At 35.1% G+C, this 17,212-nt stretch overlaps 1 long non-coding RNA gene across 1 annotated transcript in view; it reads left to right on the top strand.

Annotated features, from left to right (window-relative positions):
* Positions 1-16,608, top strand: part of LOC115939660 (uncharacterized) — a 204,714-nt gene extending 188,106 nt beyond the window's left edge. The window contains exon 4 of the long non-coding RNA XR_004074438.2: positions 11,736-16,608. This is a non-coding gene — a long non-coding RNA (uncharacterized LOC115939660). The remainder of the gene's footprint in view (positions 1-11,735) is intronic.
* The last annotated feature ends 604 nt before the right edge of the window (positions 16,609-17,212 follow it).

Genomic DNA, 17,212 nt, shown 5'->3' with positions numbered 1-17,212 from the left:
AATATGGTTGTATAAGTTTCCTATGGCTGCTGTAACAAATTACTGTAAATTTAGTGGCTTACAGGAGCACCCATTTATACTCTTATATTCCCAGAGATCAGAAGTCTAAAATGGATTGGCAGGACTACATTCCTTCTATAGGCTCTAAGGGAAAATCTTTGTCCTTGCTTTATAACGTCTAGAGGTGTCTAGGGGCTGCCTGCATTCGTTGGCATGGACTCACATCACTCTAAGCTCTGCTGCTATTGTTTCATCTCCTTCTGTGACATATCCTTCTGCCTCTCTCTTACAAGAACCTTTGTGATTACATTGAGATAATCCAGGATAATCCCCCATATCAAGGTCTTTAATTTAATTACATTTGCAAAGTTGCTTTTGCCATGTAAGGTAACATATTCATAGGTTCTAGGGATTAGAATATGGACATCTTCGTGGGCCATTATTTTGTCTGTCACAATGATCATTTTAAAATGTGTGTTTATAAAAGATAAAAACACTAAATCCAAGAGGGAGATTTCTCTTTTAAATTATCATCACCGGGGGTGCCTGGGTGGCTCAGTCGTTAAGCATCTGCCTTCGGCTCAGGTCATGATCTCAGGGTCCTGGGATGGAGTCCGCTTTGGGCTCCCTGCTCGGTGGGGAGCCTGCTTTCCCTCTCCCACTCCCCTTGCTTGTATTCCCTTTCTCGCTGTCTCTCTCTGTCAAATAAATAAATAAAATCTTTAAAAAAAATTACCATCACTGTTACTATATATATTTTTTCTTTCTGTGAGATCATTGTAGTCCTCAGTTTTGGCAAAGGCACTTTTACTTAAATCAATCTTGATGAGTTAAACTAGGGAAGAAACCTAATCATGGTTTCTTCCAGGCCATATAAATCATAAGGAGAATGATTTGTCACTTCTTTTAACAATGACTAGAAGCAAAGGACATTTGTATAGGATATGTATTTCCAGATGGAGGGAAAATATATGTGATTGGGATTTGTAAGAGGCTGCTTTTTTCTGATTTAACAGACCTGTGAATAAGAATCATCCCATTCATATGGCAGGATTGTGTTCACCAGACTGATCATGAAGGAAGCGCTTACCTCAGGTAATTAGATGAACAAGAAAACACATTCAGTTCTCTGAAAATATCCCAAATAGTGTTTTAGAGATGATTCAACTATATCTTGAAATTGGTATTTTCAAAAAGTCTTGAATATTTCTCTGCCACTATGGCAATTCATTGTAGCACTTCCAATGACAGCGTTCTACAGAACAGGATTAATGAATTTTACTTTTGTCCTTTGTCTAGAAGGAATATAGTCCAAAGTTTTAAATGGCTCTTTCATATGAACATTTAGAGGGATTATTCTGTTGTCATTGTTCAGTTTTGAAATGATATTGGAAAGGAATAAACTAAAATATTTCAGTGATTTAGGAACAAAATTTGAACATTTGATCCTATCCCTATGAAGTCAATGCCATAAAAGGGGCACTCATTCTAAAAGGCTAGATATAAATGTACCAGTCAGGTCTTCATCATAATTTTTGAAAAGAGGAGGGAAAAAGATAGAATTTCAGGCACTTGATCTACTCTTTTGAGAGAGATTTTTATAGAAACCTAGGATAATATAAGTGCAGTGAAAGTAACATGAGATTGATGGGTAGAGGGTATGATGTCCACTTTGCTTGAGTCACTTAGGTCCAGATGGTCCAAAGGGGTAAGCCTTCCCTTGATTATATACAGTTACATCCCACTCTGAATCTATTTTCCATTGGTGTATAATGTTCCAGACACATGATATATAGTTAATAAATATTTCTGAAAAGAAAAGAAGGAAGGGATATAAAATTAGGGTATGGGATTATTGGTGTATAGATCACTCTCAGCTTTATTTTTCTTTTTAAAGATTTTTTTAAAAGATTTTATTTATTATTTATGAGAGAGGGAGAGAGAGTGTGTGTGTAAGTGAGCGCACAGGGGGAGAAGCAGAGGGAGAGGGAGAAGCAGACTCTCTGCTGAGCAGAACCCTGGGATCATGACCTGAGCCGAAGGCAGATGCTTAACAGACTGAGCCACCCAGGCGCCCCTCAGCTTTATTTTTAAATTAATGGTTCATAAATTGAATTAAGGCAAAGCTTGAGAATGAGCATGTTTAATTTGTCTAAAAATAATTAAATCACTAAAATTATATAATTTGGCACTGATCATTTGTTTCTGATTTCTAAGTCTCTATACGAAAGAGAAAAGTACTATTAGAAGCTAGAAGAAGGGCAAATCTAAAAATAAATTTATCATGACTTTATTTTTTTATTCTTAAATAATATTAATGGATTTTCTTTTAAGAACATAGTCAATCAGAATTGATGAATATAAATAAAATATGCTTGTCATCCTGATATTGGGTACACAGATGTTTGTATAGTTCAAATTTGTAGCAGGTGAAACAGTAATGCTAGAGACACAGCTTTAAGAGCTTACTCAGATGAGTGCCACGGGGATCTGGCCTCTAAAATCCAAATGAAATGTGGCTGAATCCCAAGGGGACTGTATGCCTTTTTCCTAGACATCTTGGGCTGCAAGCTCTTCTTTACTGGCAAATTGGTTTCTTTCTGGATCACTTTGAGATCTCACATCATATGCTTTCCTTTTTCTTTTTCATGACACTCCCAGAAAGATCTCCATCCCTTTCCTTAAATCACACACACATTCACAAATTCTCACTAGATCAAGTTTTCAGGTATACAGAGTGAACCTTGAAGTTTTAGAGCAATAAAAATGTTTTTAAACCACACGTGGGGGACGTGTAACTGAATATAAGACATTCCTATTCTTAAAAGGAGCATTTTAGTCATTTTTGCTAACTTTGTCTCTAGCCTCATCAATTATCATCAGATTAAGTCTGAGTTCTCTGGCCTAGTCTCCAAGATCAGTTTTGGACTTCTCTTTTATATCTAAAAATTTAGTGAAATGCTTTATTAAATAATATCCCTTTAGCCCTGAATCTCACCTTTTCTCTTTTTCTGACTCATCTCTACAAAGAAAAGGAGTATATAAAGGTTTTCCCTTTGATGCAAATTATGTTTTCCTCCAAAGAAAGAAAAAATTACTACAGGTAGTTTATGGATTAAAATAATAATTTTGTCTATATTAAATAGTATTAGTTGAAGTTACGGTACTGCTGTCAATGTTAGATTATAACTGGTAAGGAGAAAAGGCCTGAGAAATTCAATCAAATGGTTTAGAGCTTGTGACACATGACAGCTCTTTGTATGCTTCTTAAATAGTCAGAGTAAAGATTACAAGGAAGTGGTTTTGTTCAGAACCCTTGGAAAACTGAATAATAGAACATATCTACAAGACTAATAGAGGTTCAAGTTAAGTCTGTTTGGCTGAGAACTCATAGAAAAATTGGTTGCTCATGTCCCTCCAACCATATGTACAGGAGGGCCTTTTAAAGAGAGCTTAGCTCTGTCCTGGCTAGTCAAGGAATACCACAGACTCACCTTTCTATTCATGAGTACTTTGCTTTGGATCCATGGTTACCAAAGCGGCAGTGAGCTGGGATCTTTCTTTGGGTACATGAAAAAAATCTGCTATTGAAAGTTGATAGTATTTGAGAATTTCATAAGCTTCTTCTCAGAAAGAGGTTAATATGGTATAGATACACAATAAATTAAGTATTAGATTCTTTGTTCAAATGCTCATAAGGAGAGGTAAGGTAAATTACTTCTCCAGTATATTCACATATGAAATGATAACTCTTAGGTCTTGAAGAAGTTAATGCAACCTTTGCAGGAATATGAATTCAAATCTGAATAGTTGCTTACTGATATGAGAAGCTTTCCTCGAGTGATTATCTATTTGTGTCTAGAAAAGGTCTTGTCTACACAATTTCAGAATTTGTAATAATTTTGCTCAATTCAAATAGCTTCTGTTTGAAATTATGTAGACAAGATTGTTTAGTTATTTTGATATATATTTTTCAATGAATTGTTTTTGGTGTCATTTGAGATTAACCCAAGCCAGGTATTTAACCCATAATTAAAACCAGTGAAGACACGATAGTACAGTGTTCACAGTGGCAGATTTGGGAGCCACACAGTCTGGGTTTGAATCTTTCCTCTGTCATCCAGTAGCTGTATGACTTTGGGAAAATTACTTAACCTCTTTTCTTACTTTTTCATCTATAAAATGAAAATAGTAACAGGTTCTCCCTCAGATGGTTGTTGTGAGGAGTAAATGAGTTAATAAGTAAAATTGCCCAGTAAATAGGGACTTTACAAATATTTTCTATAATCCATTTATGGTTATAAACATACATTACCTATGAAACAAACATGTACAAAAACTTGTATGGAAAAAACATGCTAATCTTAAACCATTTAGATTTCTAAATGCTCATTTTCTTTTAAAAATGGTAAAACGTTAATAAGGAATTTTAATTAGACTATAAATTGAGTGAATTTTTACCTTTTGGTTATATAGCATATAAAATACTTACTCATTTTAGCAAGGATTACAGGATAATAAACACTGAATATAGAAAAAACATCTGTTAATTATCCAAGGCTTAATAAATTTACATAGCAGTGAGTAGAGTTCAGCCTTAGGTTGTTTTCCTGATATTTACACTGTGTAATAAAGTCTGTGTTTTTATTGGGAGAAATATTAATTTAAGAAATAGAATGAAAAATTTTAATGGTCATAAGTAATGAGGAAATTGGTTTTGCAATTTTCATGGAAATGAAGCTATTTTTCCTCTATTTTTAAAGTCTTATCACATTAATGGGGAAAAAGGTACATTTAAGAGATAGTTGGTAAAATCTTATAAGAGCCTTGAATTGTTGAGATAAAAATGACTACAAAGGTTCCAGGAAGATTATTTTTTTCTTTTTTATAAATTTAATTTAATTTAATTTTGTTATCTTAGTCACCATACAATACATCATTAGTTTTTGATGTAGTGATCCATGATTCATTGTTTTCATATAACATCCAGGAAGATTATTTATCTTGGAAGACTAACCTTATGACAGCATTATAAAATTTCAAATCTATTAATATTTTTACTCTTTAAACTGAGTATGTCCTAAGTAGAATTTAGTTAATAAAAGCATAAATGAAAGTGTTAAGTCAATTCAACATTGTAAGCATTCTTTATTACTGATGAATCATTTCAAAGAATAAGAGGCTAATCCTACAAACTTATTTACATTTTTGTATCTTGTCTGAAGTCAAAACTTCTCCTATTTTTATTCTGTTTTGACTTCATATATTGGATTCTTGCTACCAGTCTCTACAATTCTCTGAGACTTTCTCATCATACTCTTGCACCTTAAATTTCCTTTTTTTAAAAAAAATTTTCAGCTTTAAAAGCTGCTCAGACTTTTTGGCAATCTTCAGAAATATGTTTCTAATTTTGCCTATACCTCAAGCTACCAAGGCAACTCCTTCCTTTTCTTTCCTGTCAACCATCTTAATGGGCCTTATACACCCTTTGCCTCTATTTTCTCATATCTCCTTTGCTCCTTACCACAGTGTGATTGATGACCCCACACAGTCCTGTCATTGCTCTCACAAGTCACCAGAGATCAGCCTCTGTCAAATTCAATGGTGTCTTATAATCTAAAATCTGCCAGTTCTCTCTGCTGCATTGGACAATTTTTTTTTAATTGACATATAATTGACATATAACCTTGTGTAAATTTCAAGTTTACAACATGATGATTTGATACATTTATATATTGCAATATGATTAGCTATCACCATAGTGTTAGTTAATTATGGTGAGAACATTTAAGATCTAGTCTCTTAGTAACTTTGAAGTATATAACACATATAGTATTGTTGACTATCATCACTACACTTCGCGTTAGATCTCCAGAACTTATTCACCTTCTAGTTGCAAGTTTGTACCCTTTAACATCTCCCTAATTCTCCCACCCCCAGCCTCTGATATCTTCCACTCTTCTCTCTGAGTCCAGATTTTTTAGATTCCACATATTAGTGACAAACTTTTTAGATGGTTTCTCTGCTGAGATTTAGCATGCCTATCTTACCTCTGTCAGCACTTTTAGTTTCTGTTATTCCTCCTACCATCCCTGAAATATTATTGTCCCCTAGGGATATACCTGCATATCTTAGAGGATATATACACTAAACTCACTTCTCTCCCTTGTCCCATTTGTTTCCCTTTCATTTTTCCTTTTCCATAGTGACCTTGTAACCCATGCTGTCGTTTAAATCAGCAACGTCAGCTGACTTAGTTATCATTGTACACTTGCTTCTAGTCGGTCGTGAACTTTCAGTATCAACTCTTCTCTTCATTCTCTGCACCCTTCACCCTTAAGAACAACAGCCTTCCACAGTCTGCTCTGTGTTGGCATAGTTAAAACTTAGAAGTTTTTCTTCCATCATTTTGGCTGGTTCCAACATTTACTTTTCTCTGATTGCTGACTTTGCCCTCTATAGGACCTTCAGAGTCTGTATTCATAGTCTGTCTTGCTTCTCTAGCTAACAACATCTAAAGGAAGTAAACACCAGCATCCCTTTGCTAGGGACCTCTAGGCTTACTGTCTGCCAAGATGAGACTTAAAATTTTTCCTGCAGAGCCAGTCAGAGGGTAATGGCTATGATTTAAACCCACATTTGTCTGATTCCCCCCAAAGGTGCTGCCTCTCTGAAAGCAAAATTTGTTTATTTTAGTTGAACAAAAATTGGGGCTATTGAAAAATTCTCTCCATCTTTGTAAAGATTCCATATGTTTAAATCTGTGGAGTTTCTAAAGGCATATTGTTTTGACTCTCGAATAAAAATGTTCAAGTTGCTTGTTTAGATATAGGACATCTGTGCTGGAGAAGAATAGTCAATGTGTTGTTAATTTTGTATAGCAGTGGTAGGGTGAGCTACTCTGTTTTCTTGAGAATGAGAAGATATTATTTTCTGTTTGAAAATATTATTTTCTTTAGGTTTCCACTTTTTTTTATCCTTTCAAGTAAATTGTTAACTTGTGTTATCTTCTGAACATATTAACGTAAGTAAATAATTGTTCAACGAAGTATTATATAGAGGAAAAACTGCAAAAGTGCTTTTAAAATCATACACTATCAATTAGAGTAATTGCTGCAAAACATGCATAAAACCTTTATTTTAGATTACTTTAGAGCCTGGCCATCCTGTTGCCTCCAAGTCTGATTTCTACTTATCTAATTTTTTCTTTATGAAAATAATCTGAATATTTTTTCACACTTTTATAAATTTAATTTAAAATTTGAGGTCAATTCTAGCTCTTAAAGAATGCACAATTACTAGACATTTACTTTCAGTATTTAAGGAAATTTCCTTATAAGTATTCAGTTATCTCCAAGTATATATATTTTTTAATATAAATATTAGGAAGAAATAGAGCCATTTCGATTATCACAAGGGACAAAGACTATTCCAGCTTTTATCTCCACCTTGCAAAAAATTCTTAAAGGTTTTATTCTCTTTCTTTAGAACTTAGAACTCAGACAACTTCATTTATAATTGTTTGTGTTTCTAGGGACCAATTTTAAAATGCAGTACATGTATTTTCTGCATTAATATACCTACTGTACTTACAATTTTCATGACTACACAAGGCCAGCTGAAGATTTTCTGTTACCCTCTGGAAGTTTACAGTTATGTAAATATATATAATTGATAATTAAAGACAGACTGTAAAATTTTAAAACACATTCATTCATCTAGCAAACATTTCACAACACAGAGAAAAACATTTTTAACCAAGAAAAGTCAATTCATAGGAAAGGTCTTTATGCATCCTCAGTGCCCTTAAGTAATACCATCAGGTATGCAGCAGTAGTTATAATGTTGAACTCATTACATCCTATTGATTCATTTAATAATTTTGTTAGTTCTGCCCACTTTGGACAACTGAATTGTCCAAGAGAATCCAATTCTCTTCATAAGTTTAGTGAATATTTAGTGAATATTTGAATTATATTGAATAATATAAATTTTTAATTTTTTGTTTCATTTCTTGGGTTTATATTTACCAATTTGTTTTTTTTTTACATATTTTATATACATGTTAAATTCTAGGATCTATGCTGAGCACCAGAGACACAATATTGCAAAGGACAGACATGCTCCCTGTCCTGAGAGTCTGAGAAGATTAATGTAGGTATAATCAGAAGTAATGTCTTTCACACTCTTTGAAGGCAGTAATATCTAAGCAAAGAAGAGAGTAAGTTTTACCGACAGAGAGAATGGAATATTCAAGGGTCCAGAGAAAAGAAAGTATGTTCAACTGATAATAGTTAATCATGTGAGTTGAGGACTAGAGAAGCAAACAGGGTAAGTCTTGACAGATTTCAAACTATATCTTCATGGAAATAGTAAATAATTAAAGAAGAATAGCATTAAGAAGAGAACATAGTCATATTTACATTTTTTTAAAGTAGGCTCCCATGCCCAGTCTGGAGCCCAACATTGGGCTCCAACTCACGATCCTGACATCAAGCCCTGAGCTAAGATCAAGAGTCAGATGCTTTACTGACTGAGCCACCCAGGCACCCCTCATAGTTACATTTTAGAAGGATCAAACTAACTTCAGTGGGTGAAAAAATTAGTTGGATATGAGAGGAAGCAGGGTAGCCAATTAGGATTCATTGTGATACAGCCAAGAAATGGTGGGAACTATTAGAGGAGTGGTAGTGGGATGAAAGGAAAATGTAAGATATCTGGGGAGTACAATCAGTAGTGTGAGGAGATGGAAGGCAACAGTGTGTACTGTGCAGCTAGCAGGAGAGAGTGCCCTTTATATAGGCTATGATGGTAGGCCACACAGTGGACCCCCACAGATGATACCCAGGTTTCTGGCTTGAGTAACTGGGAAGATGGTAATCTTATTCACTGAGGGAAAATAGGAAAAGATATGCTATAAGGGGGATAATGAGTTCAGTTTGAGGTGTCTATGGAATATTAAAAGGTTCATGACCAATGTGTAATGGGATATATGAGTCTGGAGCTCATGAAGATTTTTTTGGCATTAACTGTGGATCAGATAATATCCGCATATAGGTAATAGTTAAAGATATAGGAAAATGAACATTTTCAGGGAGAATTAGTAAAATGAGAAAAGTTGAGTGGCAAAACACCCTATTTAAAACATGGAAAGGAAGAATAGGAAAAGGCCCTGCTGCTGAAGTAGGAGGAAATTCCGTTTAGGGTGATGCTGTAGAATAAAGTGGAAGAGAGAGGTTTTTTAAAAGGAAGGAGTAGTTTACGTGCCAATTGCTACCAAGAGGTCAAGTATGGTAAGAATTAAAACCTAATTATTACATTTATAAGTGAGATAATTATTAATGAGCTTGGTAAAAGTATTTCTTGTGGAAATGGCTGAGAGTGGGAACCAGAATGTGATGGGTTGTGGGAGGTGAGGAAGTGGAGACAGGGAATGTAGAACATGCTTTGGACCATTTAGAGTGTGAAGGAGAGGGGAGAGAGGAAGGCAGTGAGAGGAATATGAGTTCAGGAAGGATTTTTCTTTTTGAAGAAGGGTAGAACTTTAGCATGTTCACATATTGATGAGAAAGAAAGATGGAAGAATGTAAGATGATTAAGTTCCTCAGGAGGAAAAAGAAGAGTCCCTGGAGAACTGGTAGAAAGATTAGCCTTCAGTAAGAGGAGGTGGTAATTCTCTTTCACTGTGATAGGAGGGAAGGAAGAAAAACAGACATAGATGCAAGTTACTTTTTTGGTTCAATGGCCAGATATGGGGGGAATTTCAAGATGGTAAAGTTGGAAGCAGAGTCATCTGTTAAGAAAAGGTGAGGGAGGATGGAGCAAGGAATGAGAAGTTTGAGAGTAATAATGATGTCAAACATTTATTGAACTGTATGTTTCAGGCGATTTGCTGTGAAATTTTACATGAACTAATTCAGTTAATCCCCGAAGCAATCCTATGGCTTAATTGCCATTATTCCCATTTTAGAGATGAGGTTGGGAGTAGGCTTGAACTAGTCTCTGAGAACAGGAAAACAAGCTGACATGGTCCTGTTGAGGTTAGAGACCATGAAATTATAATGGCACTAAGCTAATGGATCTCACATCCTCATGACAGCCTGAATTCAAACTTTCAAAATAGCTATCATGAATATGGCTTGAAGACATCTGTTAATATATTATGTTAAAATATCTATTATGTGTGTATTTTTCCCACAGAAGGGAAGAGTGTGGGTCTTAATCATCATAGTACTCTCCCACTTAGTGCTGTCCCAGGCTCATAGTAAGTACTTAGAAGGTTTATATTAAATCATTTTTAAACTTGTTTCCACCCTTCCTTGCTTTTTAGACCTATCAAATGCTTTCTTTCTTGATTTAATATTCCAAATTCTTCCAACTGTTCTACATATGATTTTGTTCCAAATCTTTCATGTTCCTGCTAATACTCTGCTGCAAGAGCTTGACTGTGTTTATGTTTATATCTTTAATATGTAGCATTCACAAATAAATGTAACAATGCAGCTATAGTTGAGAAGAACGAGTCTAACATCAAAGTTACAGATTTGACAATCCTCTTTTTGTAAATTAAGAGAAATATAGCAGAATAATGATTATAGTTTGAAGGTAATGATTACAGTTCAAGTATGTTACTCTCAGGCACAAAGATTTTTTTTTTTTTTATCAATTTCTTCTACTGAAATGATATGGTTGTTAGCCTATACCTATGAAAGGATAAACCCAACTATCCTAGTAAATGTTTAGCTCAAGTCTGACTCCTAAAGTTCAGCAAACATCTCTACTTCTCTATCCCCTGTTAGTTGATATTTGCTTATAGAAAGAAAACAATTCCAAAATTAGCACAACCAAAGCAGAAAGAACCAGCCCTGCTAACAGCTTCACATTAGCCCAGTGAGATTCATGTCAGACTTTGGACCTCCAGAATTGCAAGATAATAAATCTGTGTTGTTTAAGCCATCTGATTTCAGTAATCTGCTATAGCAGCAATAAACTAATACAGGGGATTACATGTTGAAATTATACATTGGGACAGAATTAAGGACAGGGTACTAAAATTTTTTTGCAGAGATGATCATTCTACTTGCAGTGAATCAGTAACTAAAGCAGCTTCTTCACCTTCAACCTTCATAGACCTACTTTTCCCTGACTGACTTACTGACTTGACTTTACAGTCTATAGCAAACTATCAGCCCACAAATTATCAGATCTGCATGCACTTAAAAAAAAAAAAAAAAAGAATGAAAACACAAGCTCAGAAAAAATGGCAGCTGATGTGCTTATAAAACTTAGGCTACTGGTCATAACACAGTAATACAGTTAAATTTAGCTATTCTCCAAAACATCACAATTGATGTATCAATTTACTAAGGTAATTTTCTTCATTGATGACATAATAATGACATTTATCATTTATTTAGCATTTATACTATGCCATATACTACGATGAGAATTTCACATATGTAATTTCATTTGATCCCACAATATCAATATATAAGAGATTTTATCCCCATTTTACAGATGAAATTTAAGCAAACTGGCCCCTGTCACAATGTTTGTAGGAATATCTGACTCTAAGGTCCATTTCTTTGTGGAAGGTCTAGGAAGATAGATTGGTAGCATCAGGCCTCTTCTCTTATATTTAAAATAATTGGGTCAACTCTAGTATTGGTTTTGCATATCTGTGTTTCTGCATAAAAACCACTCACCCTTGATTTTTGCTTTGCTTTGCTTTGCAGAACATAACCTATTCTAGGAACAAGTGTCCTTTTTGAAGTTTGTGCTGTGGACATTTAATTAAAAGGGAAGATATGGAACAAAATGGTATTCTGTGACCTGGAGTCTATCAAAGAAGGCTACCTTCAAGAGTTCAAAATTTGGCAGCATATTTTTGCTTTAGACTTTACCATGACATGTAAGAATTTATCTACAGGGCAGATATTTAAAAATTAACTTATAAAATAATTTGTTGGACTTCTATCGAACTGAAATCAAAATGTAACAAGATAGGTCAAGATTGTATACATCTAATATAGCAGGATAGATGTTAAATCATTGACAAACTATTCAATTTAATTGTTCACTGGCCAATATGAAGTTAGGTAAAAAGAACAGGTTTCTTGTTGGGTCGAACTGTGCTGAATATTTGAATATTTTTACTGAATATTTAAAGGTGATAGAGATGGAAGAGATGGAAGAATTCAACTCTTGATTTGTCTTTGATGTTGCTTGAGAGTAAAGGGGACAAATGCATTTGACACAGGTAGAAACAGGAGATGTATGTATCAGACCTAACCAAAGTATTAAAATTAAACTGATTTATTTTTTAAAATGAGAAAGTTGGCATTTGGGTATTTCCTAGTATTACTCTATAAATTTGTCAAAACTTGGTTGCTGAAACTCCTCTCTGAAACTAATGGATAACACATCAGTTATCCTCATTGATGACTTGGTATTCCCTACAACAAGCTACATGTTCCCTCTCATCTCTGGATATATCTTGCTTACTGCCTACCAGAGCTGCTCTTTCCTTTCTTCTGCCAAGGTTAATGATTTCCATTTTTCAAAATACTGGTAAGAACTTATTCAGTCCCTTTATCCAAAATATATATGTATATTTATTAAGCACGTACTTAGTACAGGTGGCAGGAAACATACAGATTCTGTCTTTTAGAAGCCTAATTTGTTAGGAGGGACAGACAAGAGTAAAGAAAATTATAAGAAGTAGTAGGGATAAGAGCTGTGACACAAGTCCATATGAAGTCTTAAGGATATACAGAGAAAGTGTGCTTTTCATGAAGCTTTCATAATTTACTCTATACAAATGGTAATAATATTAAACATATATTATCATCTGTGTATAAAGGTACACTACAAAGTGCCATATGTGCATTATTTCATTTAAATCTCACAATAACCTGGGGGTTAGAACTATTTTTCATCTCATTTTTATAGATGAGGACTCTAGGGCTCCAAGAAGTCAGAACAGTTTCTCCAAGTCACATAGTAATCAAGTGAGATTAAGTATGAGATAAGCAGAAAAGGATGCAGATCTTTCACCCCCAAAGGCTGTCTTCTTATTATAGGATAGAGCTTCCTCAAGGCAGTGTTTTTTAGTCCTGTAGCCCATGAAGAAATCGCTCTGCTCAGTGCGTGATATTTGATAGTGGGATTTCTGTACATTTCTTTGTGTATCTCTCTTCCATTATGTTCTGCTTCTTTTATTCAATAGTGAACTTCTTGAAGACACCACACATTTATTTTGGTTGACAGTGTGTCTTCCCAATGCTTATTTGTAATAGAAGGCTATCCATATAGATTTTGGTCAGTTGATTACTAATTAAGCCTGGGGAGAGAAGGATAAAAAAATAGAAAAGAGATCAATTATTGGTGATCTGATTAAGCAAATGGGGAAAACATGAAGAAAAGTTATTAAAGTTAAAAATTTTGAACATCAAAATGATTCCCATTCTGGTTTGGATTTAGTTTTATCCAGCCCCAATTCTGTTTTTAACAAAGGCACAAAGGACTATGTTATGATGAGAAAGAATATTCTTGTTTTATATTAATCTCAAAGATTAGAAACATTTACAAAATCCCAACTTTATGAGACTTTTACATTAGGATTTTGTGGTGGGCACAATTCTAAGATGACCCCTAAGATTATCAGTACCTTGGTATATATACACTTTCTCCCAGTTAATTTGTTAATTAAACAACTCATCTAGGTGCTGCTGGGAAGGGATTTTGCAGAAGTAATTAAAGTCCCAAATCTTAAAATGTTCTTGAGATTGGGAGATTGTAAGTAGTGGGTATGACCACATGAACCCTTAAAAAGACCTGGGCTCTTCTTGGAAAGAAATTTTAAGTGTCAGAGGGAGATTCTCTTTTGTTGGCTTTGAGGATGGAGGGTACTATGTGGCAGGGATGGATGGGTGGGCTCTAAGAGCTGAGAGTGGCTGCTAGACTATAGCCAGCAAGAAGATAGGGACCTCAGACCTCCTTACAATTGTGAGGAATTGTATTTGTGAAGAACTAGAATAAGTGTGGAAGCAGATTCTTCTCTAGAGCCTGATAAAAATCACAGCCTGGCTAACAGCCTGAACAGCAAGTGCAGCCAAACTGCTCCTAGACTTCTGACCCATAGAACTGGGAACAATAAATGGGTATTGTTTTAAGCTGCCAAGTTTGTGGTAATTTGTTACACAGCAATAGGAAACTCACGTAGATTAAAAAACAAAACAAAACAAAACAGAAAAATCTCAGTCTGTGTTTCTTATTGTGATGATTTTTTAAAGTATACTCCACACCATTCAAAATAATCTTGCCTATTTTCTATTTAAAACTTTGCTCTTATTTTCAATTCATGTGATCAATACTGATGACTTAGGGATTTGGTAAATGAATTATTCATGGCACTAATATATTTGTTAAATCTTGGTATTTCTAGGCCCAAGAATCCTAATCACTTTAGTCTGTTTGCATGCAGAAGTGCATCCATCTCCTTGATTATTTTAGCTGGTCTTTTAAAAGTATTTTTCCTGAAGACCAGTGATTAGACTTGAATAGGAATGCATGTGATAGACAAATCAGGATTTTGTACAAAGGCAAAATAGTCTTTCTGAAGTAAAGAAAGAAATGGAGGCTTAGGAGGTTATATGTAGCATTAAGTAGCAGACTACTTCTTACCAAAAGCACTTCTACTATTACATTTACTACAAAACATGTATGTTTTGCATTTACTATTGTGTTTTTGGTCAGAAATGGTCTATATAAGTAGTCTTTCTACATTAGACTGTGGAGTTGAATATTTCAAATCCAAAACTATTAATGGCAGATTCTAAAAACCAGAATGGAAACCTTGATAAATACCTTTGTACTCCATCTGCAGGTCTTAAGAAAAAGGAGGTTTAATCTGTGTCAGGAACCTACCATTTGTTCACTTTGGAGAGCTGGAAAGAAATTACAATGGGGCTGGCACTGGAACCTGGATGTTCTTGGCTCTTGTGGATCCTTCTTTTCCACAGGGTTTCTTTCTTCATTATTTCTATCATGTGACTGTGGCTAGAAATGCTTCCTGATAAGGGGATGCCTCTGGAGGAATCCTGGAGCAGGAGGTAGGGTGCTTCAGTTTGAAAAACTCCAGGTCTTTAGAGGAGTAAAATAGGTAAATGAAGCCCACAAGCTCATTTATGCTCTATCTCCATTCACTAGGGTCAAAGCACAATGTTTGGCACATAAAAGGCATTCACTAAGAGTTCTGTGAGTGCACAGATCAGAGGCTCTCAAGACACCTTCCCCCAAGGTTTGATGATTTGCTAAGAGGAGTCACAGGACTCAGTCTATAGTTTCACTCATTGCTGTTATTTTTTTACAGTGGAATAATATAATGTAAAATTAGCAAAGGGTAAAGGTGCATGGGGAAATATGTGGAAAAAAAACAGGTGCAAGATTCCAGAGTCCTCTCCTAGTGGTCACACAGGATGTGCTTAATTGCCCCAGAAATGAGTTGTGACAATACGTGTGAAATGGGAAGTTCATTAGAAACTCATTTCCAGGCTTTTTACTGGGAAGTGGTCACTTAAACAGCCTTTGCTTAGCATTCCAAACTGCTAGAAGGAAGGCAGGTGTTTAGCATAAGCCATATTATTTGCACAATCAGGCACGGTGAGTCACTCTTATTAGTTAGTGTGGTGAAATCTCTCCCCAAATCTAAGCTCTCAGCTGCTAGTTGAGTCAACCTCGCAAACAGCCCTCTAGAAGTATAACAGTCTCAGGCCTACTATGTTAGCTCTTTACTGCATAGTGTCAAAATAGAGATTTGGAACCAAAGACCTACCCAGTATATACTTGGTCAATACCCTTAGGAATGGAACAGGTTGATTCGTAGCCAGAAAAGCATTTGAATATTTTTATGTTTTAGCCACCACAGCCTGTCCAATAAATCTATCTTAAAGGAAAATGTGGACTATGGGAAATTAAAGTAAGATTTATGCATGATATAGTGTCCCTTAAAGCTCTGAATGAGCCCATTAAGCTATTTTTATGCAGTGCCTACTATGTGTTAAGCATATTCCTGTTATAGAATTATGTGAGCAAGAGAAAAAAAGTCTCTGCTCTCTGGACCTGATACTACAGTGAGGGGAGACAGACAAATACAAACAAATAAATAAGTGATAAGTACTAAGTAAATTAAGGATAAGGATGGGGAACTGTAGGATGATAGGGGGTATATTTTAAATAGTTTATTTTGGGAAGGCCTCACTAATAAGGTAACATTAAGAAAAGACTTGAAGAATGTAAGAGAGTAAGCCATGTAGATATATAGGAGAAATCATTTCAAGTAGAGGGAAACCCAAATGCAGATGCAAAGATTTTGAGATATGAGTGTAAATAGTGTAATCAAGGAAGAACAAAGAGGGAATATAGCTGAAGTAGATTGAGCCAGGAAGATATGAAATGATGGAAGGACCAGAAGATACAGAGCCTTGGGACTTTATAAGGACTTTGGTTTTTACTCTAACATAAGAAGTCATTAGAGGGTTTAGAGTAGAGAAATGTTATGACCAAACTTTGTTTAAAAGAATACCCTGGCTATTGTGTTAAATATATATATATGGTTGGGGCAATGGCAGAAACATAGAGACCAGATAGAGCAATGATTGGATTTTTCAAACTGGGGATAATGGTGACCTTGGGAGGACCAGTTTTGGTGAGTGTCTGTCAGCTTTATATAGTTTCTGGGAACAGAAACTTATTCTAGCTGTTTAAGTAAAATCATCAGGAACAGAAACAGCTCCAGGGACTATATTCTACATAGGCCCCAAAGAACTCAATCTTTCTTATGGCTCTGGATTGTCCCAGTTCATTTGGAGCAGAATCTACTGCATGGCGTCACTGGATGCAATCTTTTGGCTTATGCCCTTACTGTTAACTTACTCAGTATCCCAGTTTTTTTTATTACTGAGAGAACTTGTTTTTTACTCAGCTTTTCATACTAGGGTATAAATTTTAAGATATAAGTCACCATCAGCCCATATAATCACTTCCTTTGGATTAGGTTTCCATCTCCATGTGGTCACTTATGACTGGTAGGAGTGATGAGAGTTGGAATTGTATGATAGAGAATATGGAACTATGCAGAAGGTGTGCATAAGGTTGACACTGTGACAGTCTTTGAGACAGCTTAGTGACAGTCTCAGAGCATTTTGAATTG

This window comes from Leptonychotes weddellii, chromosome 12 (assembly GCF_054177405.1).
Source record: "Leptonychotes weddellii isolate Sample4059 chromosome 12, ASM5417740v2, whole genome shotgun sequence".
Taxonomy (NCBI): Eukaryota; Metazoa; Chordata; class Mammalia; order Carnivora; family Phocidae; genus Leptonychotes; species Leptonychotes weddellii.
Note: the sequence above shows the minus strand (reverse complement) of the source record. Positions and strands in the feature narration are given on the sequence as shown.